The sequence below is a fragment of the Calliphora vicina genome, chromosome 1 (assembly GCF_958450345.1).
Source record: "Calliphora vicina chromosome 1, idCalVici1.1, whole genome shotgun sequence".
NCBI classification, from domain to species: domain Eukaryota; kingdom Metazoa; phylum Arthropoda; class Insecta; order Diptera; family Calliphoridae; genus Calliphora; species Calliphora vicina.
The window spans coordinates 82,359,240-82,372,061 of NC_088780.1; the positions used below are offsets into that span (position 1 = coordinate 82,359,240).

The 12,822-nt window shown below is 30.3% G+C and overlaps 1 protein-coding gene across 4 annotated transcripts in view; it reads left to right on the forward strand.

The window, feature by feature from the left end:
* Positions 1 to 12,822, forward strand: part of Cad86C (Cadherin 86C) — a 132,262-nt gene that overhangs the window by 63,300 nt on the left and 56,140 nt on the right. The gene's annotated exons all lie outside the window — the stretch shown is intronic.

The window sequence follows — 12,822 nt, forward strand, 5'->3', positions numbered from 1 at the left end:
GGTGGCGAAAGGGCCAATTTCAATTTACATATTTTTAACCTAAATAATCCAAATTAGCACTTGCGTTATTTTTAACCGTTTCGAAGCCAAGATAGCTTTAAATATAAAAGGGAAGATAAAGTACATAGAGCAGGTAATTTTATTACTTCCTTGGACTAGGAACCGATTATAGTTATACTATAATATAACACAATGTCACTTTAATCTGAAGTTGGCCTAAAAGGGTTAAGCTGGCAACTTTTAAACACTCTGTAACAGATCAAAACGAACATTTTTAATTTTAAATCTGCTGGCCACTAAATTGAATTGCAATTAATTGATAAATTAATTAAAATTGTTTAAAATTCATTGAAAAACAATAAGAGAGTATATTCGGCTGTGCCGAATCTTGTATACCCTTCACCAAATTATACTTCAAAATGCAAATTTTAAATATTTTTAAGTAAAAAAAATGTATCCTTTTATTCCAAAGTTGTTTTTTTTAATTTTTTGGAAAAAATTTCTTTCGAATTGTTATTTTATAATTTTTTTAAATTTTCCCGATTTTGACCCCTTGTAGGTCCACCTACTATGGTATTATATACATCAATATACAACAATAAGAGAGTATATTCGGCTGTGCCGAATCTTGTATACCCTTCACCAAATTATACTTCAAAATGCAAATTTTAAATATTTTTAAGTAAAAAAAATGTATCCTTTTATTCCAAAGTTGTTTTTTTTAATTTTTTGGAAAAAATTTCTTTCGAATTGTTATTTTATAATTTTTTTAAATTTTCCCGATTTTGACCCCTTGTAGGTCCACCTACTATGGTATTATATACATCGTTGCAAAGGTCTTTGAAATTTCAATCATTAGATATATATATTGTCTACATTAATGATTTAGTAATCCAGATATAGGTAAAAAATCGAGGTTGTCCTTTTTTATATAGGAAACTTCTTGAAAGCATGTCTGAGAGAATTATTGAAGATTTGGATCCCGAAGATATCTGGTGTCTGCAGAAAATTGATTTCAACAGACAGACAGACGGACATGGCTTAGTCGACTCCGTTATCTATAAGGATCCAGAATATATATACTTTATAGGGTCGTAAAATTGTATTGTGAAAAATAACAAACGGAATGACAAACTTATATATACACTTCTCACGAAGGTGAAGTGTATAATAATTCAATATTTTGCCACAATTCCATTCTGTTTATTTTGTTCAAAAAAGTAAATGAGAACATACTAATCTATTGGATTGTATAGTTCAGACTTTTTCCTCTGATACTTAGTGAAATCTCATGTAGGCATTGCTGGTATTTCACAAAGACTTTTTTATGTAAGATATGATAACTTGATAAGTATAACTAAAATACGTAATCACTTTTGCTATGAGAAATAATAAATAATATTGATATTTCCGAAATAATAACATGAAGAATGTGTTGCTTTAAATCTCTGTGTACACATTAGAAGCCCAATACGAATATAAATAAAATAAATAAACTTAAGATGTCGACACTATTAAAACTAAAATAGAAACCAAAACCAAAACTCACCTTAACACCAGATAAATAACGGTGTTGCAACAATATTGCATATTTGTTTATTTAGCTATAAACATATATACAGTGGCGGCCAGCTATTTAGGGACAAATATTTAAATATTTTTTATCGACTGAATTTTAAGGACCTATGGATATGAAATTTAGTATTCATGTTTTTAGTTGCTCAAAAATGTTTGAAAAAATCAGTACTAAGAAAAAAATATGGTCAATTTGTTAAAAAAACCGTATGTTTTCGTGGTGAATATATATGAATTGACACAGCTGAATAAAATACTCTTGGGTGTTTATACAAGCCTTATGCATAGTTATATGTTTGTGGAAATATTTGAAAAATTAATTGAAAATCACATGGAATATAGCAAACAATTTTGTCCCTAATTAGCTGGCCACCACTGTATATTCTATATAAAGTATATATTTAAGCAATTGCTAAACTGCTGGCTACACATACATATGTATTTATTCAAATACATATTTATTTATACAATACACATTATATATTACCAGAAATGTATTTAGTCTACTAAGTACATAAATATTTACTCCCAATAAACATTTCTTCAAGCTATTCTTACTTCCGAATTAAAGCAAATGAGAAAACTAAACTTCTTTTCAAACAAATCTATAACACGCAGCTACGAAATAACACTTTTTGTCAGAATTTGAAAAGCTACCTTATGGGTGTTGTAGACCTAGGTGAGGACATACTAAAACCGTTTTCAAAGATTTTAAAACACCCTCAAAATTTTGAGTTATTTAAAAAAAAAACTGTTTTAGGTTCGGTCGTAGTACTTTAGTACCACTAACTCACACATTTTTAGACCGATTTTAGAATTTTAAACAATTGTGGAGAGTCGAAGAAGTAAGCTTTCATAAAATGTATGCACAAAATGATTATTTCAAGAAATTAGGAAAGTTTCGCATTATTTTAAAGACAATTTTATATAGAAACAAGTATGACAGTATGGTCGGTCAAGCCAAACCATTATTTTTGCTAAGTAAATGAGCAAAAATATATTTCTTTTAAAATGTCAGTAATTTATTTTCGTGAATGATTTTCGGAAGATGGCCCTATATGTGAGCTATTGTGAATAAATTCGAAAAGAATCAATCGATTTTTATGATCGACATCTCATTTTGTTCCTATTACACTTGGATTTTCGATAATGTAATAAATCTAAACAATTTCTGCCGATTTCGATTTTTCATGATTTTTATAAAACAAAAAAAAAATTATTTTCACGTAAACATATATTTTTTTCTTCAATTTGTTATTATAACTCTGAAACTACTGAGCCGTTTGAAATGCAATATATATGTGAAGTTTTGTACATAGCATGGGGAAAATGTTTTCAAAATTCAATCAATCGAAAGAAGAACATTAACTACTCAATTTGATGTATATCAAACAAAATAGTAAAATTTTGTGAAAATGAGCTAATTCACATAATTGTGAATAAATTCGAAAATAATTAATCGAATTTTATGATCGATATCTCATTTAGTTGCTATTATATTTGGGTTTGAGATAAAGCAATAAACCTGAACCATTTCTGCCGTTTTCGATTTTTCATGAGTTTTTTAAAACAAAAAAAATTCATTTTCACGTAAAAAATATTTTTTTTGCTTCAATTTGTTATTATAACTCTGAAACTACTGAGCAGTTTAAAACGCAATATATAAACAGATTAAAGGTTATGTAGATTGGAACTTTTTTAAGTTTACTTCAATAATATCTGACTAACCCTTTTTGAGTTATCATAAATTATGTGGAGAAACATCTACTTAGGTAACCATGATGCTTCAAATCTATATAGTGGTTAGTGAAACCTTTTTTTGCTGTTAACCTGTGTTATCTATATGAAACTTATGAAACAGATCGTCACAAAATTAGGTGCCATGATTACAGCAATACATATGTATATAATTTCTCGGTCTGGGTGGACTACAGTGACTCACACATTTGACACTTCCTAGGCAGTCGCCGTTAATTTTTTACAAAAGCAAAATTTGGCGTTTTCTTTATCAAATACCAACCACAATAAACGTATTCTTGAAAGAGCTTTTTGATGATTTTTTGCACTAAAAATGGTTTAAATTACTTATAATGCATAGGAGAGTACAGATCTTATTGTGTTTCCACGAGAGCATATGATTCAAAATTATGGGATTTTACATCTTCAGGTAAAAGGATAGTAGTAGTAGTAGTGATTAGAGTTGTGCTGCTCTGAAATAAAATGAACTGGTAGGGATAGTAGTACGCCTAGAGTTGATAACGTGCGATTATTATTATTATTATATTCCAAAAGGTTTACACGATAGTATGGAGAACGTCATGCGAGAATGTTTCCAATGATTTTTCTGTAAAATATCGATACATAACAGCAAAAAATACGTAAGCGCCAAAAACCAAATTTTACAGGGGAAGGTTTTTTTTAATATCTTTGGTTCAAGTCGAAGTATTACCGTGAAATTGAGTATGTATGCACTGTTACTTCTTATCTATACATTGCATTTATTTTATTTCATATATTTCCACGATAACGGGTATTTATGTCGCTTACGTCTTTTTTGCTGTCATGATGTCTAGCCAATATTTTATGTTAAGGCGGTTAAGTCCTTATGATTTTATTAAAAAACAACTTTATGTTATAATTTATAAGAAATAACAAAAATTAAAATTAACGTTTTTAACATTAACAACAATTCACTGGTTAAATTTATATAATAGAAAATTAATGCTAATTAATTCAAGTTTTTTTTTTAAGAATTAACTTTAAAGTAAATACTAAATGTCATCTTGATCTGCTTTAGGTAGTGAATCTTTAATAGATTTGACGTATTTTAAATTTTAAAATTTTCAAACCACTTGCATTATTTCTAGTCAATCTTAATTTTTTTTGAAATTTTTGTCTTATTTTGTTGCCAATACCCCAAAAATGTTCATTTATTGCTTACCGATCTGATGCGGTGAACTTATCGCCACAATGATTTTGACATTTTTTAGTTGCACTCGGATACGGCTGAACACTAGTGTCATGTTGTTTCTTATTTTGTAACCCCTTTTACCCACACATGTCTCAATCTCATTCTCAGATTCTGTAGGTACTGAATCTGAAGATTCCGAAGCAAAACATGTTTGCGAAAAAGGTTTTTGTTCGGAATAATGATTAGAATCAGTATTGCTCAATAAAACTCAAACAAAGTTTTACAACACCACAAAATAATAATTTATCGAAATATATTTATATTAAAACTAGCTTTAGCCCGATGCATTTCGCTACCCCTAGTTATCGTGGTCAGGATTCGATCCAGACTATTTTTAGTCAAACTACTTACAATGATAGGAACGTAATTTATAAAAAGTTAGAAGACTCTAGCTATTAAAGTACTTCAGATATTCGAAAATTACTATTTACTTGGTATGGGTGGTGCCACACCCATTTTTCCAATTCCGCCCATTTTCAGCCAAGAAGTGCACAATGGTACCGAAGCAAATTCCGTAAAGGTTTGTGGCTTTTACAATTATAGTCCAACATATTCACCAGATATTCCATAATAACACAAAATTTGCCATCGCGTGGTGCTAGGGCCAAAATTTGGTTATATCCCTAATGTAAACAGAAGATAAAACAATGCCCTACCACTTGTTGCCACAACTCCATATTGCACAAACACAGGTAAAACAAGTAAGAAAGTATTGTCGTTCAAGCCCGACCATATAATACCCTACACTAATTAAAAGACCAAAAACATTTTTCTTTTAAAATTTCAATAATTTAAATTTTTTAGTCATTTTCGAAAGTGGGTCTTATATGGGGGCTATGACCAATTATGGACCGATGAAATTATGTCGTGTGATTTATTTCTATATTAAATTTAACTATGATGAATTTTGTGTGTATACCAACATTTTTAAGCGATTTATTCACGTTAAAGTGATTTTCGGAAACGGGTATATATGGGAGCTATGACTAATTATGGACCGATTGTAACAAAATTTGGTGACATGAATTTTGTATATATAAAACTTATTTGGAGCGCTATTTGTGGGGATACATTTATAAATTAAACATTTATGACCGATAAAGTCCAATTTCGGAAGGAAATTTGTATGGGGGCTAGGTGAAATAATGGACCAATTACAGCCAGTTTCAATAGGCTTGGTCCTTGGGCCGAAAAAATAATATGTACCAAATTTGACCTGTACTCTGCGCACAAGGTTTACATGGACAGCCAACCAGACGGACGGACTTCGTTTAATCGACTCAGAAAGTGATTCTAAGTCGATCGGTGTACTTGGTGGGTGTTAGACTAATATTTTTGGGCGTTACAAACATCTGTACTTAAGTCTAAATTGTTTTTGCTATCAAATCATAACGGTACATTATATTGCAATGGTATTTTGTGAGATGATGCGACTGATCGAGAACTATCGATCTTTGTCAAAAAACGAAAATCCATAATGCATGATGTGTCCTATAGCAGTTATCCGGAGTGAGAATAGCTGACATGAACATCAACAATTGTAGTGTTCGAAACATTTCTGCTTAACTTTTTAATTGTTTACTAATCTGTGAACAAAATGTCGAAAACATAGTAAATGTGTCTTCAAATTAATTATGAAATAATTTTGTCTACTGGGTTCTGCATGATCTGTAAAAACTTCGGTCAAATCGGGCAAAAAAACAAAAACACTTTTCAGATTACTGCATTCAAATACATACATGTTGTATGCAGATTAATGTACATTCATATGTGCAACATGTTTTTATATAAGATGTTTGGACACGTACCAACAAAGTTCATGCTCGGTATAAGTTCACAATGGATGTTGTAAAATTTCAAAAATAAACAAACAACAACAAACAGCATGTAAAGTTTACACCACACTACAGACAGACGACCAACAAGTCACCACAATTCAAATGAAAGTTTGAACTGAAAATGTTAGTGCATCGTTACATGGGGTTTTCGTTTATGCTTGTTGGCAGCAACATTTTAGAGGAGTGAGTGGGTCAGTGTGAATGTATATTTGTTGTGCAGTGTCTAAATTACAGTTTGCTATAAAAGTAGCTTGTACTTATGTATGTAGTTGCAGAAATAAGTATTTACTGATATTACAGACATACAGACGAGTACATACTTTACTTAACTTTACTGTTAAATATTTAGTTGACTTGGTGGCGTTGTTGTCGATGCTTTTGTAACACTGGCTTGATAACCTCTAATTCGACATTAATTGTGCAAAATGTAATTTTTCCTATTCCAAATTCACGTGTGTGTATAGTGAGTGTAGTTGTGTATATGATTTTGTACACATGATTGGCTTTTGAAATTTAGACGTTTGGAGGAGAAAACTGAAAAAGAAAGTAAAGTAATATTTGTACTCGCATTTGTGGTGAAATACTAAAATTATCATCTGTACTCTTGCTCTAGTCTACAGAAGAAGAATCAAATTTCAAAATTTGCAAAGCAAAAATGCGAATATAAACCATGGTTAGTAAACAATAAAAGTAAAATCGTAAAATAAATCCGATCAAAAGCTTGTCTTGACCACAAAAATATCTATTGCATTGGACTCATCTAAAATGTGTCATAAATGGAAAATAACACTTTAAAATTATACAAATTGTCTAATTTAATAAAAACTCCCTTTGCGAGCCTTCTTTATTAATGAATTCTCATATGGTGAATACGAATCTAGCGAAAATCTCCTAAACGAAACATGTATTGAAATAGACGATTTTGTTTGTTGTTTGTTAAAAACTCTAACTAAAAACCAATTCAACAAAATAAACTAGGCTGAGCCGAACTTCCATATATGGCACGAATGATTATGATTATCATACTGCTTTTTATATTGTTTGTTAATGATTTAATTTAAACTAAGTTTTACTTTAAGAGTGTTATCCCCAGTAACACGAAGTCTGGTTATGTATTAACTAATAGTTAAACTGATAGTTTTCATACAAAAATATTTTTAACCGACAGTATAACTATCAGTTGGGCCATAACCAGGCTTCGTGTTAATGGTGGTTACAAATATAAATATGTTTCCAACAAAGTATACCAAGTAGTCCAACTCTCAATTTTTTCAAATTACTCTCTCACATATACGGGTATCGTAAATTCTGACATGTAATATTTTGTTATGGTAGAATTTAAACTATAGGACAGAGTTACAATTGAAATTTCATACAAACTCAAATTTAGAACATATTTATAAAAATATGTTGCCTGTAGAAACCCAGCAGTTCTAGGAAATAGTACCAACTAGTGATTTTACCCATCATTTAGGGTGGGAGCTAGTTACTTCAATAGCCACGTGACCAGTCATTTTAACATGGGCATGTCCTAAGCAGGGGGTTAATTGTCTCTATTTGATTACAATGGGATTGTCTAATAGCTGGTCCAAAGTAGGCAACGCATTGGCTTCACATACTGGTTACATAGCGTCAGTTGCCTTACTAGATTTGTAACTGGTTACTCATCTACTTGACTAGTTATTTTAACACGTGCATGTCCTAAGGAGGGGGTCAATTGACCCTTTTGATTTCAATGTGACCATCTGATAGCTGTATGAGAATTATGTCAACACAATTTGTATAAAACCAGTTTTTACGAATTACTCACAAAATGTTTAAAGTGACTACACTCCAGATTACTTAGAGACACTTAAGTGTCAATTGTCTTCACGATAGATTACTTGGGAAGTATAAAGTAACCAATTGTCTTCTCTCTGCACTACAAAGTGCACACACGTGTCAAATGACTAAAATATATAAATTGGAGTCAGCCAAGTGACAAAACATTTGTGACATATTGTCATAATGTTCTAATATTATCTATCGGCTTAACCGACTCTTAGGCTTTCGGTGCAGTTCTCTGCTGGTTGCTTACGATAATACAATAAACATAGCATACAGAGTAGTATTATTTAAGGACATTTTTTGCTTGAAAGCCAAGAACAACATTTTTAAACCATTGTGAAATATTAGAACAATATGACAATATAACCTTGTGAATTGAACAAATAAATTTTATCTTTTTGTTAAGGTTAAATATTTCTCTCGCAAAAATGTTGGCATCATTGTCAGCTATCAGGTGTTTTAGCTGTCACTTAACTAGGATTCTATATGTCGAAAAGCCGACTTTTCGTTTTTATTAAATTTTGGTTTGGGCAAGGATTTCTATGCAAATGCATGTTTGTAGTCAGTAACTCAAAATCACTTTTGACAATTTATCTTTCCGAATAGAAGAATTTGCAACAAAATGGCATCGATTTGTTGTTACATATTTTGTTATAAATGCATATTCTGCATATTTTTCTTTTAAATGCATATATTTAGCATATTTTTCCATTTCATTGCATATTTAATTTTCTTTTGGGTATATTTTTATACAGTAATTTTGGTTTACCTGCACAATCAACTTTGCACGATATTTTGTGCAGGTAAGTTAAAAATGCAGTTAACCTCAATGCACTTACCTGCTCATTGATGCTGGTAAGTGCATTTACAGTTTACTGCCCAAAAAAGCAGCTAACGGCAAATAATTTACACGAATCTTTGTGATTTTTCCGTCTAAAAATAATGTCAAATTGATATTTTAGCTACTTTTAAAATTATTAAGAAGTTTACAACATATTTTTTCATTCAAAATCGTATTTTTATACCCTTCACCTTCGTGAGAAGGGTATATATAAGTTTGTCATTCCGTTTGTAATTTCTACATTTTTCATTTCCGACCCTATAAAGTATATATATTCTGGATCCTTATAGATAGCGGAGTCGATTAAGCCATGTCCGTCTGTCTGTCTGTCTGTCTGTCTGTCTGTCTGTCTGTCTGTCTGTCTGTCTGTCTGTCTGTCTGTCTGTCTGTCTGTCTGTCTGTCTGTCTGTCTGTCTGTCTGTCTGTCTGTCTGTCTGTCCGTCTGTCTGTCTGTCTGTTGAAATCTGTTTTCTGAAGACCCCAGATATCTTCGGGATCCAAATCTTCAATAATTCTGTCAGACATGCTTTCGAGAATTTTGCTATTTAAAATCAGCAAAATCGGTCCACAAATGGCTGAGATATGAGGAAAAAACCAAGACAACCTCGATTTTTAACCTATTTTTTTACCTATATCTGGATTACTAAGACATTAATATAGACAATATGGATATCTAATGATAGATATTTCAAAGACATTTTCAACGACGTATATAAGACCATAGTAAGTTGGACCTACAATGGGTCAAAATCGGGAAAAAAAATTTTGAACCCGATTTTTTTTTTTTTCAAAAAAAAATTGAAAAAACAAAAAAAAATTTTTTTAAATTTAAAAAAAAAAAATTTTTAAAATTTAAAAAAAAAAATTTTTAAAATTTAAAAAAAAAATTTTAAATAACAATCGAAAAAATTTTTTTTCAAAAAAATTCAAAAAACAACTGGAAAAAAAATTAAATTTTGTTTACATAAAAATATTTAAAATTTTGAAGTATAATTTGGTGAAGGGTATATAAGATTCGGCACAGCCGAATATAGCACTCTTACTTGTTCTTATTTGTTTTGATTTAATTTTGTATTAGGCAGCTAAATTAAATTTTTTTCATGAAAACCAGTTATAGCTTCCAAACGTATTATGCACTTATCTTAAATGTGCAGGTATGAACAATGCACTTAAATTAACGAAATTATATGGAGTTTGGTAAATAAATATACAAAACACAAGTTTTGTGCACATATATGCAAAATGCTCTTAAGTGAAAGGCACGTAAGTCAAAACTACTGTATCAGTGTACACTGTGCATTAGACCGTACCTAAAAAAAATCCCCGTACACCGCCTAATATAATGTATTTCTGCAAGACAGTTACGAACAATTTTTTTTTTGCCGAACGTAAGAGTCTCCTTTTTACATTTTTCGTTATCTCTTTGCCATTTACAGTCGGATCTTAAAATATATTTTTGTCTCGGGAAGACCAATGTTTTGCTCTAATACCTCAAGTATTCCGTTCTAGTATTTATCCATCAGATCTTTCTTCCTACCACCCTAATGTCAGAAAATTAATGCTTGCAAGAAATCATTAAACTTTTGCTAACGAAGTAATTCCATAACAACTGCTGAAAAGTCTGCATTTACCGTCGGATGTATACATATGATGTAACGAAATCGTGTCTTTTTGTAAAAGATAATTCGACGAAATTTGAAACAATCTTTTCTACTGTTCCAAGGACGAAGTCTATTGAATTTGGTTAGAATCGGTCCATTATTTCTCCTAGCCCCAATCTAAGCTATTTTTCTTTTATTAATAAATATATTTCAAATAAAAAAACTTGTTTTTATTGCATATTTTTGCCATTTTTAGTGCATATTTTCTCTCTTTATAGTGCATATTATAAGCCCATATTTTTAATTATTTAGTGCATGAAAATCCTCGCCTTGGTTATTACAAATATCCAATTAATGAAAAAAACACTTGTAAGTTTAAAAGTACATAACTTTAAGTGGTGAAATATTAGTAACCGTCTACCGATTTTACTGATTTTTTTCATTTCGAAATCCGGATTCATAATTTTTTTCCCAAAATTCACATTTCTAAGTTTCTTTATACTTCAAATTCTCTTCTACCTCTAATTTGTCTATGTACAAAACATAGTATACGAGATATACATTTTGTACCTTAATATCGAAAGGCCCTAACTCGTGTTTTTTTGTAAGCCCACATTTGCGTTTATTTCAATAAATGGTCTGCTCATATTTACCCAAAAAATCTAGACTTCAAAAAACATGAGTTAGGGCCTTTCTGTATTAAGGTAACGATATGTATCGGTATTGCCGATAAATAAACTAAGAACCTAAACATTATCAGAGATAAATGTTTTAATGGAATATGAAAAATTTCACAAGGACCGAAAACTGTTTTTTAAAAAATAGAATTTCAACAAAGACTAAGCAATTCAGTTGCGCAAGTCTCTTGCCCAACAACAAAACAGCATGTAAAATTTTCTTCTCAACCCGACATTTCCTCTGGCATCAACAAACACAAGAGACTTGCGCAACTAAATTGCCTAGTGTGAAAGGGGTCAAAGTATTTCTGGATGATTTTTTTCCTGTTTGAATTTTAATTTTATCTTAGAGTACATAATTTGGGTAAAAATCGAGTTAGTCATGGATTTTTGTTTATATCTCAGACATATGGACCATACTAGGGTCTTTAAAAACCCTATTTCAAACAGCATACTCAAAATGTCATATCGATTTCCCTATTTAAAAGGATCAAGAATATTCATATAAGTAGTAAATGAATATAATAAAAACTACAAACGGAAGGACAAACTTATATATACCCAGATGGTGAATAGTAAGAGAGAAAGAAACGAGAAAAGAAAAAAAAAGTAAGATGAGAAAACTAAGCAGGAAGCATTTGATGGGTGTGTGTTAAAGTAATAAATATTGCAAGTTGTGTGACAAGATAAATGCTAATTCTTAAAAACGTCTTTTGCTGGCTTTATTCATTCATTTCGAAGAGTCTTCTAAAAAATGAATAAATATGTGCATAAATGAACTGCATGGGAACAATTTTCATTCTAAATAGATGCGCACTTGAAGTTTTTTGTATCTTGATTACCGACACAAGTATTTCAAATATAGAATTTATAGCAATTTTCAATTTAGATACAGGCTTCGTTTAGCTACAGGCAACTTTATTATTATTTTTTCTATTTAGTTTGTTTGTTTAATACATACTTGAATATAGTTATTTTCAAACGTGGAATTAAGAAAATCGTATTTGAGAGATTGGGGGCATTTGAAATTATATGATTTATAACAACTTTAAAGTGTTATATACTTTTATTATTAAATTGCATACATATAAGTATATACCAGGGTATCCAAATTATTAGATTTGATTTACTAAATAAAAAAGAAGAAGAATGAGCTGTTGGACCACATTGAATACAAATTTTCAATATAATTTCAGATATTTTAATTTCACTAGACGCCATGTTTAGATCTCTGCAATTTAGAAATGACTTCGTCAAAAAATATGTTAAACAATTAAGAGTGTTATATTCGAATGTGCCGAATCTTGTATTTATCTGATACAGGCGATATGAATGGGGAGTAGGGACAAATGTTTCGCAATTCTAACACAGTCTTTCAAAGACAGATAATATTCTTTTATTTTTTCTACATATTTAAACCATTTAAGTAACCGAAACATGTAAAATTTGGTATTGAAAATTAATAAGAAATTGAAAAAAATTAAATTTTTAC